At 47.9% G+C, this 17,046-nt stretch overlaps 1 protein-coding gene across 1 annotated transcript in view; it reads right to left on the bottom strand.

Moving 5' to 3' along the window:
- The window catches only part of PITPNM2 (phosphatidylinositol transfer protein membrane associated 2), a 103,321-nt gene extending 89,576 nt beyond the window's left edge, over positions 1-13,745 (bottom strand). Inside the window, 1 exon segment of the mRNA XM_063315847.1 lies at positions 13,660-13,745. The gene's annotated coding sequence lies outside the window, so the exon portion shown is untranslated.
- Between the last annotated feature and the right edge of the window lie 3,301 nt (positions 13,746-17,046).

Genomic DNA, 17,046 nt, shown 5'->3' with positions numbered 1-17,046 from the left:
ACAGTAGCTCCTACAGACTCTAAACCCCAGGAACAAAGAGGAAGAATGTTCTCGAACAGGGCCAGGTTTGAAAATTGACTGGACTGGATCCATGCATGGCAGGGGTACAGGTACCCAACTTGAATGCTCTGGACTACAACTCCCATCAGTGCCACTCTCCTGGGATAAGTGTTGTAATCCAACCCATTTTGGGGGGCTGGGGGGCAAAGTGGCAAAACCTGCTCCGGGGCAATTCAAGTGTTTAGAACAGTGTTTCTCAACCTTGGCCACTTTAAGATGTGTGGACTTCAACTCCCAGAATTCTCCAGCCAGCATGGGTGGACTTCAACTCCCAGAATTCTCCAGCCAGCATGGGTGGACTTCAACTCCCAGAATTCCCCAGCCAGCATGTTGAAGTCCACACCTCTCAAAGTGGCCAAGGTTGAGAAACACTGATCTAGGTTCAAATTGAGGAAATGAAGCTTAGAGGGTGACTTTCAGCAGCACCACCTCCAGGGAGTAATAGGAAGGCATTTTACAAGGGGATAGAAGGAATGAAAAAATATGTATGTATGTTTTTTTGTTGTTTATTCGTTTAGTCGCTTCCGACTCTTCGTGACTTCATGGACCAGCCCACGCCAGAGCTTCCTGTCGGTCGTCAACACCCCCAGCTCCCCCAGGGACGAGTCCGTCACCTCTAGAATATCATCCATCCATCTTGCCCTTGGTCGGCCCCTCTTCCTTTTGCCTTCCACTCTCCCCAGCATCAGCATCTTCTCCAGGGTGTCCTGTCTTCTCATTATGTGGCCAAAGTATTAAAGTTTTGCCTTTAATATCATTCCCTCAAGTGAGCAGTCTGGCTTTATTTCCTGGAGGATGGACTGGTTGGATCTTCTTGCAGTCCAAGGCACTCTCAGAATTTTCCTCCAACACCACAGTTCAAAAGCATCGATCTTCCTTCGCTCAGCCTTCCTTATGGTCCAGCTCTCACAGCCATATGTTACTACAGGGAACACCATTGCTTTAACTATGCGGGCCTTTGTTGTCAGTGTGATGTCTCTGCTCTTAACTATTTTATCGAGATTTGTCATTGCTCTTCTCCCAAGGATTAAGCGTCTTCTGATTTCCTGACTGCAGTCAGCATCTGCAGTAATCTTTGCACCTAGGAATACAAAGTCTTTCACTGCTTCTACATTTTCTCCTTCTATTTGCCAGTTATCAATCAAGCTGGTTGCCATCATCTTGGTTTTTTTGAGGTTTAGCTGCAAGCCAGCTTTTGCACTTTCTTCTTTCACCTTCATCATAAGGCTCCTCAGTTCCTCTTCGCTTTCAGCCATCAAAGTGGTATCATCTGCATATCTGAGATTGTTAATGTTTCTTCCAGAAATTTTAACTCCAGCCTTGGATTCCTCAAGCCCAGCTTGTCGCATGATGTGTTCTGCATACAAGTTGAATAGGTAGGGTGAGAGTATACAGCCCTGCCGTACTCCTTTCCCAATCTTAAACCAGTCCGTTGTTCCGTGGTCTGTTCTTACTGTTGCTACTTGGTCATTATACAGATTCTTCAGGAGGCAGACAAGATGACTTGGTATCCCCATACCGCTAAGAACTTGCCACAATTTGTTATGGTCCACACAGTCAAAGGCTTTAGAATAGTCAATAAAACAGAAATAGATGTTTTTCTGAAACTCCCTGGCTTTTTCCATTATCCAGCGGATATTGGCAATTTGGTCTCTAGTTCCTCTGCCTTTTCTAAACCCAGCTTGTACGTCTGGCAATTCTCGCTCCATGAACTGCTGAAGTCTACCTTGCAGGATCTTGAGCATTACCTTACTGGCATGTGAAATGAGTGCCACTGTTCGATAGTTTGAACATTCTTTAGTGTTTCCCTTTTTTGGTATGGGGATATAAGTTGATTTTTTCCAGTCTGATGGCCATTCTTGTGTTTTCCAAATTTGCTGGCATATAGCATGCATTACCTTGACAGCATCATCTTGCAAGATTTTGAACAGTTCAGCTGGGATGCCGTCGTCTCCTGTTGCCTTGTTATTAGCAATGCTTCTTAAGGCCCACTCAACCTCACTCTTCAGGATGTCTGGCTCTAGCTCACCGACCACACTGTCAAAGCTATCCCCGATATTGTTATCCTTCCTATACAGGTCTTCTGTATATTCTTGCCACCTTTTCTTGATCTCTTCTTCTTCTGTTAGGTCCTTGCCATCTTTGTTTTTGATCATACCCATTTTTGCCTGGAATTTACCTCCAATGTTTCTAATTTTCTGGAAGAGGTCTCTTGTCCTTCCTATTCTATTGTCATCTTCCACTTCCGCGCATTGCTTGTTTAAAAATAATTCCTTATCTCTTCTGGCTAACCTCTGGAATTTTGCATTTAATTGGGCATATCTCCCCCTATCACTGTTGCCTTTTGCTTTCCTTCTTTCTTGGGCTACTTCTAGTGTCTCAGCAGACAGCCATTTTGCCTTCTTGGTTTTCTCTTCCTTTGGGATGTATTTTGTTGCCGCCTCCTGAACAATGCTGCCAACTTCTGTCCATAATTCTTCCGGGACCCTATCTACTAAGTCCAGTCCCTTAAATCGATTCCTCACCTCCACTGCATATTCCTTAGGAATATTAGTGAGCTCATATCTAGCTGATCTGTGGGTCTTCCGTAATCTCTTGAGTCTGATCCTAAATTGTGCAAGAAGAAGTTCGTGATCTGAACTACAGTCAGCTCCAGGCCTTGTTTTTACCGACTGTACAGATGTCCGCCACCTTTGGCTGCAAAGGATGTAATCAATCTGATTTCGGTGTTGTCCATCTGGTGAAGTCCATGTATAAAGCCGTCTCTTAGGTTGTTGGAAGAGAGTGTTTGTTATGCAGAGCGAATTGTCTTGGCAAAATTCTATCAGCCTATGTCCTGCTTCATTTTGTTCTCCCAGGCCATACTTACCTGTAATTCGAGGTGTCATTTGACTGCCCACCTTAGCATTCCAGTCTCCCGTGATGAAAATAACATCTCTTTTAGGCGTGTTGTCCAGTAGGTGCTGCAGATCCTCATAGAACTGCTCTACTTCAGCTTCTTCAGCATTTGTGGTTGGGGCGTATATTTGGATCACTGTGATGTTAGATGGCTTGCCCTGAATTCGAATTGAGATCATTCTGTCGTTTTTTGGGTTGTATCCAAGCACTGCTTTAGCCACTTTACTATTAATTATGAAGGCTACTCCATTTCTTCTGTGGTCCTCTTGTCCACAGTAGTAGATCTGGTGGTCATTTGATGTGAAGTGGCCCATTCCAGTCCATTTCAGTTCACTGACGCCCAGGATGTCTATCTTTAATCTTGACATCTCACCAATAACCACATCCAATTTGCCCTGGCTCATAGATCTTACATTCCAGGTTCCAATGGTGTGTTGATCCTTAGAACATCGGATTCGCCGTTCACCACCAGCACCGTCGGCTGCTAGCCGTCCTTTCGGCTTTGAGCTAGCTGCGTCATCACGTCTGGGGCTAGTTGAGCTCATCCTCTGTTCCTCCCCAGTAGCATTTTGACCATCTTCCGACCTGGGGGTCTCATCTTCCGATGGTATACCGACATATCTCTGGTTGTACTGATCCATTTAGTTTTCACGGCAAGAATACTGGGGTGGGTTGCCATTACCTTCCCCAGGGATCGCATTTAGTCTGACCTCTCTGTCATGACCTTCCCGTCTTGGGTGGCCCTTCACGGTTTAGCTCATGGCATCATTGAGGTGCTCAAGCTCCAGCACCACGACAAGGTAACGATCCTTTGCTGAAGATGTATGTATGTACATAAAATAAATTTCAAGGGAGGACTGCATGTGTTGCCCTGAACATCTCAGAAAAGGGATCGAATACAATCACAAGGACTGTTGAGCACCCAGGCTTTCATCTCATTTCATCTCATCTCATCTCAGCATCCGCAAAGACACAAGGGGGAAAAAACGCAAGTCCCTACTTTCGCCAGTCGAAAGAGGAGCAGGGGGCAAGGTATTTATTATCATCATTAAAGAGACATCTACAGCCAGCTGACAGCCTGAGCGATAGCCAGCAGATAGAAAATATTGGATTTCATTTCTGTTTCGTCTATGATAAACACCAAGTTGGGTCTATTTATACAAAGGGAGGGATGGAAAAGAAATTAAACCAAAAAAAGTGGCATTAAGTAACTCACCCATGGAGAAACAATGTGTCAGTTCTTTCCAAAATAAGGATACATTTTAGATAGATAGATAGATAGATAGATAGATAGATAGATAGATAGATACACACAAACTGTATCAAGGCACACCATACAAGGAGAAAAAATGCTAAGCATATTGTATTTTCTCTTTCAACAAGTACAATCTGGAAATCTTGAGGGGTTCAATCCCACCATGGCTGGCGGGCCTCTGTTTGGGGAAATCCATCCAGGCTCCATCAGTCAAATCCTGGGGACACGCTGCACTTTGAACCCCAAACTAGCTTTGCAGAACCGCCCTGCCCTCAGGAAGAGTCCAGTAGCGATCTTTGGAGAGAGAGGCCCTTCAAGATCTAGGAGAAAGATCCCATTGTTCTGTTTTCAAATCTTCCTGTTTAGTAGTATGCCTTATTTTTTAAATTTTTGAAACGTTACTGCACGGGCCAAGATACCCAAGACAAGATTTCTCTCTCTCTCTTGAAATTTTTCCCATGATGAGGTTCCCTTTTCCCGCACTGACAGGGTAGCCCTGTTTCTATTTGACAGCGGAAAATGTTATTGTCATTGTAAGGATTAGAAATATGGCCTTTGCCAAGGGCAGGTAAACTTGGGGCTTCTCCACCAGGTAGGGCTGAATGACCAGGCCGGGACAACACCTGAACAATAAATCATACAGAGATGCAGCAGGCAGCCTCTCCAAAGAGTATGCCAGTGTTTTTCAAACTTGGCAACTTTAAGATGGGTGGGCTTCAACTCCCAGAATTCTGGGAGTTGAAGTCCACCCATCTTAGAGTTGCCAAGTTTGAAAAACACTGGTCTATATATCGAGCCTGCAGGAAAAACTAATTAGAGAAATAATGCATTTTTCCACAAAACAAAAGCTCAGGGGACCCAGAGGTTAGGAATTGCTGGCTCAGAGGTGATCAGCTTCTTGGGTTGGTCGGGGCCAAGATGAAGAAACTTTTCAGCACCTTTTCTAACGGCCTTGCAAGTCTGACCTGACGCCAAGGCAATACAGTAGCACCAGAAAATGTCTCTGCTTGACAGCTCCAGCCTAAGCCCTCAGACACGCCTGTGACTCACTGGCAGATTTTGCAAAGATTACTCACCTGTTTGAAAGGCCACATGGCTGCAGGCTGATTTGGGGGTTTGACACAGCCGTGCAAAAGGTCTTCCATTACCCATAGTGAATTATACACCGCACGGTGAAAAAGCAATAATGACCTAGAGCTGAACCAGGCTGAATGACAGGGGAGGGGAGAGGAGAAGGAAAACTGGGCTCAGCCATACCATTGCAAATCAAGCTTCCTTCCGAGGAAAATTCTACTTTTTTCCAATGAGATCTAGGCTGAAATCGCCAAGCTCCCCACTTTCCTTTCTAGGACCAATTTAGAGCACAAAAGAGCCAAGAAGCCAAGTATTTTCCTTGTAAGAGGAAAGCTAACTCAGCCTAAAAATAAAGATGAGAGCAAGTAAACTTGGTAGAAATTCTACATGGAGAAGAGAGAGATGCATTTTCCTGCACACTGTTCAGAAATCTGCACCCCAAACCCCAACGACTTGGTTTTGCGACCAGGTTAAAGGGTTGTCAACGGTGCCCAATTGATCCTAATTGCTTCTGCTACCTCTGTTGGGTGAATGGAGGTAGAATTTCTTGCAGGCCCTTCTACGATGGGCACTCCCTCTTTGCAACCAGCTTGCATCGTTCTAACTCTAGCAAGATTTATATTATAAAAGAAAAACCACCACCACCAGACTTCTGTTAAATGAACGGTCCAGCCTCTGAAGGTCCACCACCATCGCGATTTAGCTGACGAGCTGCTTTTTGCTGACTCTGGTCAGAGGTGGTGCCTCGCCTCTGAAACAGATGTGAAAAAGCATCCATGGGGATGCAAATCTTCTACCCCAAGCCCTGGAAACATTCACAGGACGTGCAACGTGGTGGTATCCTTCTCCTGGGCTGCCTCCAATGTCAGCCACAGGACATGCCCAGGGGGTGGGGTGGGGTGGGGTGGGGTGGGGTGGGGGCTGTCTGTTCTTTTTCTCTTGACGTCACCGCCTTTTCTGAACACAGCTGTCCAAACACATGCCTCACCAAACCAAGCGTGCGTGCCTCAGGGCCCGGACTGGATCCTTTGCGCTCTGCTTGGAGAAAGCATCCCCAAGACCCCTGTCCTCGGGAGGGATCTGAAAATGCATCTTTTTGCAGCCGCCCCATTTAACAGGGGGCAACATGCGTCTACGTAAGGGCAGGAGCCATGAAAACAGAAAACAGTTGCACAAGGTGGTTTTGTCTTTGCGACACATTCCCATTGCACCCCAGGTCACTGAAGGAACCAGTTTCTTGGGTTCCCCCAAGACACCAAATCCTCCATTAAGGGAACAGGAGAGTTTCACACAACCCATTAAGCCACGCACCCACGCAAACCCCTAGCCGAGCCACGGCTTATCATCTCAAGCCCATTAACCTTCTGAGTTTTGCTGGTCAGGTAGATGGGGATGGCTTAATCCAAGACACAGGTTGTCCATTGAGTTTTATAAGGAGTCCAAAATATTGGGATGATGGCAATCCCAGAATGTTAAATTTGCCCAGTAACAGGAACAAAATAAATCCGTCCTAGTCATTTGCCACTTCCAGCTATACAGAGCAGGCTGTCCCCCCCACCCCCACCCCCACCTCCACCTCCCCAATGGCTGTTTTTTGTTTTGCTTTTTTCAAAGAACAGTTTTGCAGTATTGTTTCTTGTACAAAATAATTACTGGGAACTTAAGAGTAAACAATAGGCAAGCTCTGCCAGAGCCCTGGAACAAAACAGCAGGTATACAGCATAATACAGTTTGGAGGGGGGAAAAACAGGTCATGTGCTGGTAAGAGAATATAGTCAGTAGTTTACAAGAAAGAGAAAATATTAGTGGCTTTATAGTGCTTTTCGGCAGAGAACGGAACGGGATCTGGCCTCAGCAAAACTCTTTCCTGAAGATAATTGCATTACTCAAGTTAGACACGCAAAGGAAAAAAGCAATAACTGAATGGTCTTTTTTAAAAACAGAAAGAATGTCGGGGGGGGGGGGCACAGAAGGAAGGAGTTATTTGAAACTTGCTCCAAGATTGAAAGAAAGGCTTCAGGTATAAAGATAAAGAACACAAAGATAAAGAACCCCCTCTGCTTTGGGGGTTATTATTCGACCCCCAGATTTCTGAACGTCTGAAATGATGCTACAAGAGAGTAAAAACTCTCTTTGAATAACAACGGCTCTACCTTCCTCATCCCATCCCTCACCCCCCCTTTCTAAGCTTTGCTCCTTCCTACCAGTGGATGCGCCCCATTATTTAAAGAGAAAAAGAAAACAACATCTATTACAACTAAAGAATTCCTGAGGGCACCTTTAAAGGGTTTGCCCACACTTTTTTTTTTAATCCTAGTTACCAACTGCAGCTCTTTGCTAAAGGAAGGAGACACACACACACACCATCTGCACCTTTTAGGAAATCACAACCCAATCTTTCCCTCCTGGTCATGGATTGCATTTTAGGAAAACCTTTTGGAATATTTCTGGAAACCTTGAAAACTCAGAGATCCTTTCTTTAGCCAGAATCCAGTGGCAGATGGGAAAAGTCCACCTGCAACGTTGCAGTGCTACAGATTGCCCACCAATTGGTTTGAAAAATGCTGGGTGGCAGTGGTGTTCAGACTCTGTCTAAATCCATTTGGGCCGTCCTCATTAATTTTACTGACTGTTTGGATAAGCTTTAAGGGGGGGAAAGTCCAAAATAACAGCTTGTTACTACATGCACTGAGTCAATGATACAGGGGGAGCAAGTTTTTGAGCTAATCAGCATTCCTCATTGGCCCAGGAAGAAGTCATTCCCCTTCCTTCCTTCCTTCCTTCCTTCCTTCCATCCATCCATCCATCCATCCATCCATCCATCCATCCATCCATCCACTAGGGCAATTAAAATCTGCATTAATGTTTTTTTAAGACAGAATGTAAGGCATTTACACAAATTAGTTTACATTTTGTAGCTGCAAAAAAAAAGGGGGGAGTTTTAGTAGCTCTCAAGGCCAGAAGGATAAAAGAACAGACAGCTGTTCTCCCTTTGAAAATTTAAACTCATGTGGTTCTCTGGATCCACAGCAGGAAGCAAACCAGAAGGCAATCTTGACAGTTAATTTTACCTGCAGAAATGTCTCTGCTGCCCTCAAGGCAAGAAAAGCGAGACGCCTTGAGCATCTAAAAAGATGCGAACAGATATCAGGGCGAGAGCTTTCTTCTGATGTAGAAAGGAGGGGTCTATATGATTTAAGAACTTGTAGGTTGAAGAAGAATGGCCAGATGTGGATGGCTAAGATAGCTTTGCAACGCAAGATAAAAAACCAGATGGCAGCTTTGACACTGCATGTGTAGAAGCCAACTTTTTAACAGCAGAAACACTACAATTCTGGTTTCTGGCCACAACCAAGGACAGCCCACCAAACCAAGATGGAACAAAACAGGGGATTCATATTGCTTTCTCCTCTTCTGCTACCCTGGGCAGATGCTTCAGCCTCTCTAACGATCGGGTCGGCGCCTTGGAGGACGGAAAGATGCAGGAACTAGACCCTTGGGATTAGAAAGAGCAGAAGTCGGAATACATAAATATTTAAACCAATTCAATGTGGGGACAAGAAGAGGATTTTGAGAAGAGCCTTACAGGAAGGATGTAGGAATAGCTGTTGATGTAGGGTTGAGAAACATTAAGAATGAGAGAAAGATGACAGACATCTTCGGAGGGCCAATCTGGAGATGGTTACTAGGAATACAGGACCCATGGACTGCAAGAAGGATGGATTAATCAACGAGTCCTGGAACAAACAGAACCTCACCTGCCTTGGGTATGGGATGGAGTACAAAAAACTTATCTCCTTGGCAAGGTTGAAAGACACAGAAGACAAGGATGAGAAGGATGGATGGTTTCAGGAATATCACTGGAATGTCCCTGGGAGCACTGTAGATTCCCACCAGGAATAGGATGGGACGGAGGACATTTGCCCATTGAGTCCCTAGGAGCCAGGTTCAACTGGATAGCACCTAACTCAAGACTTAGCATTGGTTGGAACTCCAAATCTTGGGATGTTTAGAGTCTTTCATGCTGGGTCACAAAAATGGTCAAAGTCTTACTTCCTGGCCTGTGTGGTGCCTGCTGCAGCACACTCACTACAACTCTGGAGGAGAATGCCTTCATCTATCGATTCTCTCCAGCACCACTATCTCCCCTTCACCCTCCCATCAGCCTAAAATTAGGAAACGAAGAAGAACTCCCACAGACCAGATGGTCCCCCAAATGACAGTAAACGTTTGGGCTGTGAGCTGCACAGCCTTGGTGAACACATGGAAACAGGCTGGGAGAAGCAGAACGTGACATGAAATCCAAAATGGCGTGAGCGAGTGAGAAACGGTTGTTCCAAAGTGCCTAAGTTCAAGAGCCTCCATTTTGGAATTGGAAGACCAGAGGCTCTTCTCCCCAAAAGGCAAGGAGGAGATAGTCGTAGCATGATCTCATCTAACCTCCCCAAATTGGTGCCTTTCAGATGGTCACCATGTCTGGGATTATGGGAGGTGATGGCTAACCCACTCAGAGGGCAGTAAGCTGGGGAAAGCTGATCTAACACAGGCTGGGTTCACACATCACAAAACATGGTGGGTTAAACCTTGGATGAGGCAGAACGACAGGATTCACAGAACACAAAGTCAGAACAAGCCAACAAACCATGATGGCTTATTTGTTACATGAATCCACCCATACTGTTTCATTCTAATGGACTTGTTCATGGTGTTATGGAAAACCTACAGCCCAGACAGTCTGGATCAGAAAGCCAAGGATTCCTGTGAAATTCAAAATTTATATATTTATATTTATTATTTTAGTAACTTGGTTGCTTACTTTGTAATTTTATACATTGATGCTTTTAAATAGTTAATTTTCTTGTAAACTGCCCAGTGTCCGGGGGAGATGGGGGGGTGATAGAAACTGGGAAAAAAAATACCAGGAAAGGGGGATTCTACCATGTTTCTACCAAGGGCTCTAAACATCCCAGTATTTCCATCTTGTCTTTGCCTTCCCATCAAGCTCCTGAAAGTCTGCACAACTCAATGCCATTAAATGATTTAGCAACCCCAGAGGCAGAAACAAAGCACGTGTTTGCCTTCAAAAGAAGAAACCAGGAATTGATTCTTGGAAAAAACGGCCAGGCTGCTTCTCAGCTCACGAAATCTCAGTTGTGCAAACTTAGTTCTAATCAATGAAATCCACACAGGTTTGGAATCTATTTGAACCTTGCTAACAAGGGGGAAAAACAGGCTGACTCTGCCATGAGATGATTCTGCAGAGATGTGAGTCAAAAGGGCTGCCATCTTTGAAGAGGCATTCCTTGCCCTAAATGGAGATACCTCTTCTAAGATACTCTTTATCATCATCAGTTTTTTTTTCCCTTTGAGATTACAATGAATCATTTGTTATTTTTCAAAGTTGCCTGGAAGGACACCTTTTAAACGAATTAAAGTCTGCAGTCTTAAACAGCAACCCTTCCCAGGAAGCATCCACTCAACTCAATGAGTAATTTATTTAAGGATTAAAGGAGTCTAGAAGTAAATGGGAATGGTCGAAGTCAACTAGTTGGCTTGACTACTCAAGAGGCAGAAAGATGAGGCATAAATCAAAATAAAAGAGGGGGCAACAGAAATATGTTCCCAGTATGAGAAGATTGGAAAGAATGTACAGGCGCTTGGAAGGGATCATTACATCTCACTACAAATTAAAAATGCTCCCTCTGAAACATTATCTGCATTGCCCAAAGCTAAAAGAAAATAGATGGCTTCTAAACAAATGTTAACCACCTCATCACAAGGCTGTTTAATTTATGCGCAGATGAATGTCAGCATTTAAACCACCATGGCCCAATTGCCAAACCTTTGAGTAATAAACCATGGTGATACCTGTAGATACAGCTTCAGCTCAGCACCTGTCTTGGTTTGTTCTTTACCAGGGAGAACAATTGACAATTCAATTTTTAATTCTCCGATACAGGTAGAGAAAAATCATTACCTTCTTTTTTTAAAATAACAAACAGCTGTTTCCAAAAGCCATTCCAAATGGCTCTAGAAGCAACCAAGGACCATTAAGGGGAGAATGCAAGACTTAAAAAAAATTTTTTTTTTTGCAGTCCCCAAGACAGCTGCGCACAGCTATGTTCATTAAAGCCAGCATCCGCTGGGCATTTAATTAAAAAGTTGGTTATGAGGTTTTAAATATGATTAACAAACAAAACAAGCTACTGGGTTTTGATGGGTCTTTGAGAAGGTGAAAAAAGTTAATTGCTTGTTTCAATTCTTCCCTCCCCACATTTTAGCAACAGCTACTTTCTTCCCTCTGATGTTTTACAGCTCCCTAGGTTTGTTTTTTTTAATTAAAGTGCTAGGGAGCTACAGTTCTTATAATGAATTGGTTGCATTGCCCTGCCAGAATTTCCTATCTGGGTTTCAGTCTTTGTGGGTCTTTACAGTGGCCTCTCTGCTCAGAAACCAACACTGCAGTTTATTCCCTTTACCCTCAAAGCAGCTGGCAATATATTCTCTTCCGAGCTAGTTCGGAAGAATACACATTAATATAAATGAATAACAAGTAGAAAATATCAGATACAGAACTCAACGCAGCAATCTTGGGTAAGATAAAATGGTGGATTCCAGAATGAGTTGAGTGGCTGTGGAATTCATGTGAGTTTTGTCCCACCCACCCCCACCTGAATCATTCCTTTCTCTCCTTCAGGAACTTGAGTTGATTGACCCTGGCTGAGCTCAAAAACCAGGCCTGGTCAGACCGGGTGAGTCCTTGGATGGGGCACCACTGGGAAATCCCTGATGCGTAGACCAGACTGGAAAGCCATAAAACATGGCAGAAGGAAGCAACGGTGAGCTGCTTTTGTCTTACTACTAAGAGAAGCAGACGGTGCCTAAAAAAATAAACAAGCCATGCCAGTCGAGCTGTGGATTGATAATTTTCTTGCTCTTCTCACCAAAAGGTTAAGGAGGAGGAAGCCAGCGGGGGAGGGACCCCCGTAGTTTGCAAAGCAAAGGGAAATTGACATTTTGGAGGCGCAATTCTATACCAATGAGATGCAAAGACATTCCCAAATCTATTTTTCTTCCTTTGGCCTCTTCCTTTGTGTAGAACAGCAGCTTAAGAGTCTTTCCACGCATTATTTAATTAAATTCCTCAACCCAAAAAAAAAGGGGGGAATAAAATGCTTTGGTTGCACCGAAATGTGAAGCCCCAAACCGCTGATTTGGTTCCGGTTCAGCGTGTTGTGTGAACTCATGATTAAACAATGACTGACAGGATTTATTCAGGCCACGTGCTGAGCCACCCAGACTTAAGCACCAAGGGCTGGCTTCAGCTAGATCTGCTAAGCCAAGACTGAGAAACTCCCCCTGCATGAGTGTTGCCTGTCTGTGCAAAACCGCCCTAGATTTCCTCTTGGGCGAAAAATCATATTCTGGTTTTTCTCTTTGGTTTTTTGTCACCCTGGGCAAGAAAAGTCAGAAGCAGGGAAAGCAGTCCTTCTGGGGTGGGGGTGATAGAGGCCAGCTAGAAGGGCCCCCTCCCCTCCCCTCCCCTCCCCTAGTCTGGTGTGCCCAGCAGGGCAGGTCTATAGTAACAGCCGCATCTCAGCCCCACATCCGGCTGACAATTCTCCTAACCACCTTGATCAAGCATTCACAGACCACGATCGCTTTTCCTGGCAAAGGAAACTGAGGTTGTTCAGCTGAGCGGGGATGCCTTGGTATTCATCATCATGCCAATAAGCACAACCACCACCACCACCCCAAAAATCAGGAGAAGCATCTGCAGCGGCTGCCCGGAGCAAGGTATCCCGGTCCGTCCCGGGATACCTGTAAATTCCAGCGGCGGCGCCAGATCAGGGGTGCCAGATGGGCCCTCGGGGGGCCCAGCAGCGCCCCGCCCTGTCTCCGGCCCCAAGCGGACGGGGCCCGCAACCCGGACCCGGGGCTCGCCAGGTGCACGTCCGCGGGGGCCGAAGCGGGGCGCCCGTTTCGTCCCGCCCGACACTCCAATGGGGGGGGGGAGTTGCGCGCCCCGACCCGGCTCAACTCTTCGCAGCGGCGCGGTGGGGTCGGTCCGGCGCAGCAGCACGGCCGGGGCCCCGCCGGGAGGGCCGGACCCGCAGCCCCGGACCCGCGCCTCCGCCGCCCCCCCGGCGGGCGCCCCCAAGCCTCGCCCGACCCCGCCGGCCCGACCCTCGGCTGGCCCTGGCCCTGGCCCGCGCCGCCCGCAAACTTCTGCCGCAGCAGCTCCGCCGGGCAGGGCAGGGCAGGGCAGGGCAGGGCAGGGCAGGGCAGGGCAGGGCAGGGCAAGGCAGGGGCGCCCCTGCCCTTCCCTTCCCTCGCCCAGCCCAGCCCCGGCCGGGAACGGCGTGACTCACCTCCGCGCCCGGGCATCTCTCGTCGGGGGTCCCCGGCCAGCGGGCAGGCCCCGCGCTCGCCGCCTGCTGCTGCTGCTGCTGCTGCTCCGGCTCCGGCTCCGGCTCCGGCTCCTGCCGCTGCTGCTCCGCCGCCGGCCCCGGGCGAGCGGTGGCGGCCGCCCTCGCCTCCAGCTGGCCCGGGCAGGGCGCGCGGCGTGCCTGCTCCGCCGGCGGGGCTCGGCCACGCGGCTCCTCCCGCCGCCCCCGCGTCCTCCGGGGCGCCCCGCGGGCTAGCGCGACTCCCGCGCCGGGGCGCACGGGCTGCGGCGGGCTCCGCGGCCGGCAGCGCTGGCCCGCCCCGCGGGCTCCATGCAAGAGGCGCGGGCGCGCCCAGCGGGCCGGGCAGCGCCGGCCGTGCGCCCCTCTCAGCGCCGCCGCCGCCGCCCCCTGCGCCCCCGCCGGCCGTGCTGCGGCGGCGGCGGCGACCGGTTTGACAGCTCCTGCCGGACGGCCGCGGCGGCTCCCACTTCCTCCTGCTTTGCGCTCATTCCCGCGCCGCCGCCGCCGCCGCCGCCGCCGCGAGCGCAGCTGGGTCGCTCCAGCTGCGCCGGGGCAGCGGCGGCCCTCCCGCGGCCCCTGCCGGCCGCCGCGCGAACTGCAGCCGCGCTCGACCGACCCCCGCCCGGAGCCCGCGCGGGCCCGGGGCCCCTGGGAAAGCGGGGGGCGAAGGAGGGAAGGCTGCGCGCACTCCCGGCCGGGACACCGGTCCTGACGCCCTCCGTCCCGGGGCTGGATGGGGGTGATGATGGGAGGGGGGCTTCTGCACACATCTGGAGAAGACGGCTATGCCTGGGAGGGAGGGAACAGCTGGATTGGTCCCTGCTCAGCGGTCGCCGGCTCCCCAGAAGAACCCAAACCCCAGTTTGTTTTGCTGTGGGTTTGGGGATAAACCACAGTTGTCAGGAGTCACCGCACACGCGTCAGGTCAGGAAGAAAAAAAGAAGGGTTGCAGCTGCCGAGGGGTCATTCGGGGCCAGAATTAAGCCTTTCACACATACAGCCTGGGTCAGGGGCTTGCAACCTTTGGAAGTTACTGCCCAGGTTGCAGCACCCGCAGCTCGCTGGGCCATACAGCTGTGGGCATCGAAGGACCCAGGAGATGAGCGTTCCAGAGGAGGCGTGCCTGTGCCCCCCAATGCTTCCCAAGTGCCTAAGCCAGTTTAACCTTTCTCATCAGGGTGAGTGGCCATTTTTTGCCTCTCCCCAACGGCCCTGCCAGTTTCCCTGGATTAAATCCCCGTAAACGGGAACCTCTTAAAACAACTGAGTTTCCCCATTTGGGGAGCTGACTCACCGCTGCTCTGCAGTTGCACCAAAGGGCACAGAGAAAGAGAACCAAGAACACATTGGTGGGTGGATGTTGGGCATCACACACTCCAGACGTGATCGACACAAGTCTTGGTGTGATTATTTCATAGCCCAGCTGGATTTATGAAGGAATGGCGTAAGCCCGTTGCATTTTAGACAATGTCAACTGAAAGGGAAAAACTCTTAAAAACTTCCTGAGAATGAAATTGGTGCAGGGAATTCGGAAATCGGTGCCACCTTTCCATCAAGGAAGGGGTGAGTTTTTCTTCACTGAGTCAACCGCAGCTGGGCTGGGTTCCCCGCCATGCACTCAGGTGGTTTCGGTTTAGCTTTGGAGGAGTATTGTGTGGACCCAGCAATGGTGGCTTATGAGCAAGCCATGGTTACCGGGCAGGAACTGACAAGAGTCGGAAGTGGCTGAGCGAACCCTTCACCTTCGTGGCAGTGGTGCTTAAGAGGAGATACTAATCTAGAGCGTGGGAAGGCAACTGCCCCAGTTTGGTGCAAGCTGGACTTTTCTTCCAATATTTATGCAACAGGCAAAAGTGGGCTGGGGTGGGATTCTGTTGGCTTACAGTCAAGGTATAGCACTAAAAACTCTCCTCCATTAATTGCAGACAACTTACTGAAAAGATAAAAACAGGAGGCAATACATATTAAAAGAGAAAGCTTTAGGACTTTCTCCCATCATAACCCCCACCATCAGGCTTTCTCTTTTTTGCTCCAGAGCTCTTGCTTTCTCTCAACCTGTGAATTGCATTTTAAAGCCCTAAATTTATTCTACGCCGTAATCCCAGGAAAACCAAGATAAAGCGGCCTCCAATCGTGCTTTGGTGGGGACGAGGGTTCTCCTTGTGGCATCGGGGTCTGCGAGGGGCCGATGAAGGCCTGGGGTGGTGGTGGAGAATGGATTAGCTGACAGGAAACCCAAGGCCGCTTTCATGACTCAGCTTCCTGAATTACCCTCACGATAATAAAAGCAGCAAGCGATGGAGTGAGTTTGTCAGGAGTAAATTTAGGGCCGAAATGAAGGACAGGGGAGAGATAATAGCCTATCTGAAATTGGAAACCAGAAGGGTACATCAATTATCCCAGGAAGATTGGTTTGGCTGCAGAACCAGGGAACATGGCTTCAATAAAACCGAGAGGCAGCAATTGGCTGGAAATGAATGCAGATCAATCCAAGGAAGAGACTCCTTGCAGGGTAAGTTCTCTGAGACAGAGCTTTTAAAAGCCAAATTGAAAGCCGGAAAAACCATTTTAGGCCAAGTCGGGCAGCACTTAATTTGGGATCCAGGTGGTAGCACGCCTGCCCTTCCCCTGCTGGCTGTTTTGATCTTTTCTTGGAATACCGAAAGCGAGGGAACCCTCCGCATCTCTTCCAAAGCCTTCTGCTTTCTTCTCTTTGGGGCTCAATGTAATCGGATTGCACAGGCCTAGCCAGTTCCCAAATGTTTAATGGGAAACATCTTGCCTGAAACCAAATTATCTTTCACGATTTGGAAATCCTACTCTTCGAAAGGCTAAATAAAACCAGACTGATTTGCAGTATTTCTCTAGGGAGTTACAAGAAATTACAATTTCTATAAAATGTATTTTTAATGTATGAAAAACAGCTATTCCTCTGAGGATAAAAACAAGCCTATACTTGTGATTTCTCTCTGTGTCTAACTCACAAGTAAAGCTGGGAATAGCTACTGAAGCATGATCCGATTTGCTCTTTGTGAGCAAGATTTAGGAAACCTTCATTACAAATAGATGTGAAATCACAGAGGGATTTCTTAATTTCCAGTCCTCCTGATTTAACAGAGATGAAACAATGATTTTGTGAACCGCATATCTGGGTTCACCCAATATGCCAAGCAATAAATCATGGTTTATAAACTGCAATGACTCCGTTTCTACAACAGGAAAAGTAAAACCCAAGAGCTTCATTATGTAGAGATAAACACTGATTTGTAAATCATGCTTTACAGTTTATGGCATTAGGTGAAACTAGCTAAAAGTGGTTTTTCAATAAATCGTTACCGAAGCCATGGC

This window comes from Candoia aspera, chromosome 15, assembly GCF_035149785.1.
Source record: "Candoia aspera isolate rCanAsp1 chromosome 15, rCanAsp1.hap2, whole genome shotgun sequence".
Lineage (NCBI taxonomy): Eukaryota > Metazoa > Chordata > Lepidosauria > Squamata > Boidae > Candoia > Candoia aspera.
The sequence above is the reverse complement of the archived record's forward strand: the minus strand, read 5'-3'. Positions and strand labels throughout refer to the sequence as shown.